Genomic DNA, 7,742 nt, shown 5'->3' with positions numbered 1-7,742 from the left:
TTTAGCCAATACTTTCAAATTTCTCAATCAGTTGAAGATGATATTGAAGTTGGTCCACCAAAGGATATCATTAATAATGTGTCTGATTGCGATACTGATTATGATGACGATGCTTCCGATTATTACAGTGATGTGTCAGCAGACACTAAAGTGTCTGAGGGCGAGAATGATTAAAAAATCATTACATTTGACTAGTAAAATAAGGTCTGTATTGTTTTAATCATATCATATTATGTGTGTGTGTGTGTGTATATATATCATTGTTGTAAAAATCCCGACTAGGTCCCGATTAATCCCTAGGCGCTACTCGACCGATTAGAGGGCGCCTAGCGATTATTCCCTGCATACATAATGAGTGAAACATTATAAAACTATGAAATTTTGAACATTTTGAAGAAGTTTTATTTCAATGGAAAATATTTGAGGCATGATTAGTGTTGTATTAATCATATTAACCTATTTTGTTATCATATTATTGGTATTTACGAACTTTGATATGATATTTGTCATATTTATTTTTTTTAAATTCAACAAATTAGCAATTAATGGTCCCGATAAATCTCCGCCTAGCCGATTAATCCCTTGACTCTAGTCCACCAACTAGCTAACGTCGAACGGTTTTTACAACCTTGATATATATATATATATATATATATATATATATATATATATATATATATATATATATATCCTAAAAAAAATCACAACAAACATAAGACCCTTGTCGTCGCTAAAGGTTTCGTTTTTTGTCGAAGCCATCAGCCGGATAACCATACTATCGAAAAGGGGTATGTTATATTTCATTATATACTATAAAATAATCATTAATCATATATTTCATTTATTGTTTGCAACTAATAAATTAAAAAAACATAAATTATCATTAACTTTATAAATTGAAATGACAATTCATTTCGTTGCATTTAATTCTATGATAGTTGCATTTAATTTTATTATAGCTTTACAAATAATGAAGAATATTTTGGTAATAATGATATTTATTTTTAGAAGCATACAATTATTTTGAAACAAACCAAAAATAAACCTATTAATTTAGAGAAAGTATAAAACAATCATGTATTTAGCAAAAATTGATTTCGTAATATTCGAAATAACATAAGTTCTCAAAAAAAAAAAAAACACATGTTTTTTCATTAATTGCGATATCATCTGCATAAAAAAATGCGGATCCTTTTGTTAAAAAATGAATCATAATATATTCGTATAAGCCAAACTAAAATGTATGAGGTATACAAAAGTAAAAACAAATATAAAACTTTGAAAAACAAAAGAAGAAATAATAAATTTTACAAATAAAAATTAAAATTTACTCAAGTAAAAACAAAATAATAATAATAAATTAGGGATCAGATGGTTAAAATTGGAGGCGCCTAATTGTCGTAAAGCTTTAGGCAGACACCCCATCTCGCATATTTAATTGCGAGCAATGACCACTCGTCACTTCCCATTAAAACTTGCTTTGAAGGATCATGTCTTTTCCATTTCCCTTAACCCCCCTTTTATAGCCACTCCCCACCTTACTATTTCTCTTTCCATCTTCGATATGGGACCAATTACATACGTCATATATATACACCACACGATATCAAATGTAATTTATTATCCGAAAGTTAATTATGTATTTATATTTTCTGTCGGTATTAATCAGCGTAACAATAGCTAAATCTAAGTATAATATATAATTTTAAATAAAATAAAGCTAAACTGTTGTCGATGTTATATTTTTTAGAATTATAGTTCCCTTCCAACATTTGATATATTTGACAATGATACTGTTTAAAAAAATTTGATGTTGCTGAAATTAGTATCACATTTGAATTTAAACATAAAAACGTCATTCATGTGTTAAAAAAATATACAGTTATTATAATGTTCTAAAAAACTCGTTATGACCTTCCATAGTCACAAGACTTATAGTCCCGTCAAACTTTAACAACAAAACGCCGTTTTAAGTTACATATGTATATAAAATGAATAATAATAAAAAATATATACTAAATTATTAAATATATATAAAATTGTCCCTTTAAATCATGTCGTACACTATTTAAAACATTGGCTATTACCAATGATGTTTTATAATATTTTCACAAACAATATTATCTTGGACCTTCGGGAGTACTTAACAATAATCACAAATATAGTGTGTTTATTATCATCCCCTCGTAATCACGCACAACCACATTGAGTTGGTATATTCACCACTACATATCAACTTTTGGAATTAAAATTAAATAAATAATATAATGAAAATGCTATGTTTTTTCATTAAAATAAAAACATAATGATGCATCAATTTAAACCAACACCAAACAACTAAAATGATTAAAAAACCATAGAAGAAAAATACCGAACATTTAAAAATTAATCAGTAAATTACGTAAAGCAAAAGTTTCATAAAAATACGTAATTCAAATATATACTAGTCCTCTTCCATGTTGTTTTAGTAAAGATGCTCCATTATGTCTCCTCGAAGATATTGATGTGTTTAGCATTTTGAATTTCAACTTCCCTTGTTAAAAATTCAATCGAACTCTAAATGAATTGTTGATCTGAGCTACGTATGTCATTCTCATCGCACATGCAAATCACTATACCTTAATGTTCAATAATCAGATTATGCATTATAATACATGCATACACTATTATTTATGGCATTTCATTATTCCAGAGTCATGTTACATGTTTCACTACATGTCATTTCTATTTGGAGATTCTAAATGTCCTTTCTATTTCCTTTTCAAGCAACTTTTGATTTTTTTTTTTTTTTTTTTTTTTTGTAAAAATATTTGTTTTTTCAGTTCGATATATCGTGTATGCCTTCACAAAGGTAGTAACACTGTTTGTCCTTGTGCTCGTTCATCGTGAAGGAAATTCCCGATTCATATATCATTGAAAATAAGAAAATGGACAAGAGCATTATGGTTAGACCCTACAACCCCAAAGTACACGTCCCAAATCCAAAAATCTTGAGATGCAATAACTTCCAATATCATAGTCGGTTCACCTACATCAACTTGGGTATATTGACTCGGCCACACATTCGGACATTTTCCCACGCCCAATGTGTACAATCAAAGCTCTTGGTAATGTATGCTTCTCTTCATGTGCCAACTACAATTTCTCAATATCATGTGCAACAAGTTTTTGCAAATATTATTTGTGAAAAAAACTCATAAACACATGTGCAAAAATGATCTACACTCAATTGTGGTTCACTAAGATACTTTCAAATACTCGTTTAATGCATCATAAGTTATAACATATCCTAAATACCTAAATACAGTCGCACATTTCTGTATAGTACTAAAGCACATTCTACATCTAACATATGGTTTTTGTTGGCAATATTCATATCGCACCACTAAAACATCACTAATACGTAAAAATAATGCTCTATTAAGATGAAAACGACGTTCGAATGTTTCATCATTATAAACACATTTATCGGCAAACTAATAACGTATCAAAAGTTCATGTGCAACTTGTCGATCTCGACTGACAATTGTTCTCTTATTACTAACATTCATACGACCGGCTATGATTTGTAGAACATTAAAGAATGTTGCGATAAACCGTTCACAATCGTCCAAATCATAATTTGTACAAAAAAAAAAAAAAATACATCTTTTGTGTTGTTAAAAAGTATAAAAGATAGTGTTTTAAGTTTTTTTTTTTAATTTAATTAATTTTTTTAAAAGAAAATAGTCGTTGCACATTAAATGGAGGAGATGGCTTCTTATTGGTCGCAATTATTCGTCTTCTACACCACATATCACCACGACGATTGAAAGTCAAGTTGATACTTTAGTATTCCAAGTTTAACTTTTTCGTCCAAAATGGTAAATATTTTAAACCGGCCAATTTTAGATGACATATTTATTGTTTAGTGGATTCATTTTATTATAACAGTTAAACACAGACGAATTTTTAATGTAATAAACAGAAATTGCAATTTGACACTTAACATGGCCTTGGATTCGGCCTTTATAATGATTTGGGTCTTAACTCAATTTTGGGCTGTATGGCCAACTTATCATCATACTTGATAAAAACATTTTAATTGATTACAGCCTTTTTATAACTTGTTATTTTAGTGATTAAAACGACAAGTCAAACGATGTTACTCTCGAACTACGTAACAACTTTCATTTAGATCATGAATTCCAAATCTATACCCAAAGATAGTTATTTATCAATAAAATATGAAGTTAAACAGATTGTAATTTTTGTAACATATCAACGAAATACCAAATATGGAAAAGTTATATCATACTCATAATCGTATATTTTATACTATTTATTATAAAATGACCGTTTATTTAACAAAAAATTTCCGCTAATATACAAAATCATTTTTCATGACTTCATATTTTCTGAAAAAAAAATCACGAAATAACTAAGTTTTCACAAGAATAATGTTGGTTAATTAATAATGATGTTATTTTCATTAAATAAAAAAATCATGCGGATCTTTTGCAAAAGGTTCAAGAAAAAACTACAAATTATTCGTATAAGCAACACTAAAATTTGTGAAATATAATCTCCGGAAAGGTGATTTCCAAAAACACGAATTAACTTTTTTGTAAAACAAGTCGTTTTATAATAAATAAATAAAAAAAAAACAAAACAAAATAGATAATTTGATATTATAAGCTGAAAAGACTTTGATGATACAAAACTTTTTAAGTCATTGTAATGATTTGCTCAAATATTAATTAAAAAATTAAAGAACAACCAAAAATAAACTGTCATTCCAATAAAAAAGTTTTGAAAATCAAAATAACAATTTTAATTGATAAAACTAAAATGAAAATAAGAATAATATAGGGATCAGATGGTTATAAAATTAGAGGTGCCTAATTGTCGTAAATATTTAGGCAGACACCCGATCTTGCATTTTTAAATGCAAGCTATGACCACTCATCACCTCCCATTAAAACTTGCTTGAAGGATCATATGACTTTTCCATTCCACTTGATCTCATTTTATAACTATTCCCCAACTTACTTACCACTTCTCTTCCAATTCCAGTATGGGACCATTTCATATAAAAAATAAGTTCCAATTTGATTTGGGAATTCCCTAAGTCTAAGATGATATGTTTTTTGGTTTGACTCACTATGAGTGCATGTTTGGTATGCTATAATGATCGAAGGAAATGAATGAACCATTGAAGGGTATATATGGCATGTTTGGTTAGTTATTGAAATGACTCTTTTATTAGGAAGGAATCACATTCCTCCATAACACTTTTTTCATCCTTTGACAATCCCCGTTTTTATTTTCATTCATTTCCATCTTTTCATAAAAAAATACAGACATCACCCTTTGTATATTTGCTTTGAAAACAATATTTGATACAATTATAGTTAATTTTTTAAGTGTAACATCCCAAATTTGGTCAATTTTAAATCAAAATGCATGTTCGTCGATTAAGATTTCATGCATATTTGTTGTTTTTTCGGTTTCTAGTTTTGCTCAGCCCATTAAATAGTCATCAGTGGTAGCTTGATTTTACTTTTAAAATATACATGAAAAATATTTTTGGGTTGTGTCAAATTGAAACATTAAACAACTTGAAAGAACTTGAGCATAACCTTACATCCTTTTTTTATGTGTTGTGTGTCAACCTCTTTTATTTAAAGGGTTGAAATCTTTTACCAAAAGTTTTTTTTTTTTTTTTTTTTTTGTGAATTCGTTGTGTGGTTAAAAGAACTTGAACATAACCTTATTTATTTCTCATGTAACGTCATAGTGTGTTTAATTGTTCATTTAAATAGATGACATCTTTTATCCAAAATTCTTTATTTCGGGTGTATTCATATAATACCAAGTTAATGTGTGATGTCAACCGTTTACCCAATTAAAGTTATTGGGTATCTATTATCATAGACGATCTCTCAACATAAAAAATATCTCTATCGTCGTCACAAAGTATTCTAACTTTTGAAAGACCACTCTTATATACTTATCTATTTTCTGGCTATTTTTACATAGAATATAAATTATATTTTCGTAAGTGGAACCTTCTTTAGGAAAGGTGGTTCTATATATATATATATATATATATATATATATATATATATATATATATATATATATATATATATATATATATAAGGGTAGGGATCAAACTCGTGGCCTCTACCCTTCTAACACCTAATTAACCACTTGAGCTAAAAGTTCACTTGGTTTTTACCTTCTAAAACTAATTTATATAATAATAAATTGATAAATATAAATGATAAATAAATTAAAAAAAAACAATTTTTTTACATTTATTTTTTTAATAAAACAAGATATATTTAAGTGTATTATAAATAAATACGTTTAGAAAAAATATTTATGTTTATGTATTTATTTTACATAAAATATTTTTTTTAAATATAAACAATAAATAAATTACAAAAAAACATTTTTTTACATATTTTTTTTAATAAAAAAAACGTGTTTTCCGTATTATAAAAAAAAAGTAAATTACAAAAACCATTTTAAATAAAACAAAACGTATTTTTTTTCTAAAACTCATATATACAATAATAAAATCGATAAAACATAAACAATAAATAAAACGTATTTTTATGTATTTATTTTACGTAAAATATGTTGTTTTATGTATTTCTAAAAATTGTTTTTCGGTTATATATATGTAAAAACACATATAAAACTTATTCGGTTATATGTTTTATTTAAAATATGTATTTCAATTTAACCGCTAGTTCTAGTCGTATGGTTAAAATGATGATAGCAATATATATATATATATTAAAATAACAATAATTAAAACTAATTGTGACATAAAATAACATTAATTGTTTAAATACATATAACAAAATTGTTGTTAAGTTTTTTTAACCGAAAAACGGTTTTGAAAAACCGATTGGGCCAAAAAAAATTTTTTTTGGCTGATTTTGCCTTTCAATCAAAAAAACATTTTATGTAAAATAAATATGTAAAAAAACATTTTATGTAAAATATATACATAAAAATAAACACTTTTACTAAACGTATTTTTTATAATACGCTAAAATACATTTTGTTTTATTAAAGAAAATTATGTAAAAAAATATTTTTTTAATTTAATTTATTTTTTATTATTATATAAATGAGTTTTAGAATGTAGAAACAAAGCGAGCTTTTAGTTCAAGTGGTTAGGTTGCCCGAAATTATAAAAGAGTGGAGGTCATGAGTTTGATTCCTCCATCTAGAAATTTAATTTTCTTTTTCAAACAAATTTCAGAAATGATCTTTGTGGTTTATCAACTGTTACATGGTTTATCAAATATTACGAATTCAATCTTTTGATACTTGAAAAAAGGAAAATACCCTTGCAGATTCAGTCCTTAACGGTGTTGATAAAAATGATCAACTTTGTAAGTTTTGCAAACCACGAGGACCATTTGCATTAAAAAAAATTAACAATGACCGATTTTGTAACTTTTGGCAAACCATAATAATCATTTTTATAATTTTATCTAAAATATTTGTTAAAAGAAGAGTTCAACGCCATAGTATTTTATAAAATTATAAACGAACGGATAATAATTTCCGTTAACGGTGTTGATGAGTGGAGGAAACAAGTAACGTGTATTATTGGCGGTGGCGATTCCATGGACCCACACGTAGATAACGACAACTTGCTGACTCACCTTAACGTCCAACTGCTTTTACATTATCACTGTCCAATTAATAAATTATATACAGGAATCTCTAGAATA

At 26.8% G+C, this 7,742-nt stretch overlaps 2 non-coding genes across 2 annotated transcripts; both read right to left on the bottom strand.

The window, feature by feature from the left end:
- Positions 1–1,363: 1,363 nt before the first annotated feature.
- Positions 1,364–1,467, bottom strand: LOC145013667 (small nucleolar RNA Z279/snoR105/snoR108). The gene has a single exon (XR_013665214.1). It is a non-coding gene; the product is annotated as a small nucleolar RNA Z279/snoR105/snoR108 (small nucleolar RNA).
- A 3,383-nt stretch (positions 1,468–4,850) lies between these two features.
- Positions 4,851–4,956, bottom strand: LOC145013668 (small nucleolar RNA Z279/snoR105/snoR108). The gene has a single exon (XR_013665215.1). It is a non-coding gene; the product is annotated as a small nucleolar RNA Z279/snoR105/snoR108 (small nucleolar RNA).
- Between the last annotated feature and the right edge of the window lie 2,786 nt (positions 4,957–7,742).

Source organism: Lactuca saligna, chromosome 8 (genome assembly GCF_052625555.1).
Source record: "Lactuca saligna cultivar CGN05327 chromosome 8, ASM5262555v1, whole genome shotgun sequence".
NCBI lineage: Eukaryota > Viridiplantae > Streptophyta > Magnoliopsida > Asterales > Asteraceae > Lactuca > Lactuca saligna.
The sequence above is the reverse complement of the archived record's forward strand: the minus strand, read 5'-3'. Positions and strand labels throughout refer to the sequence as shown.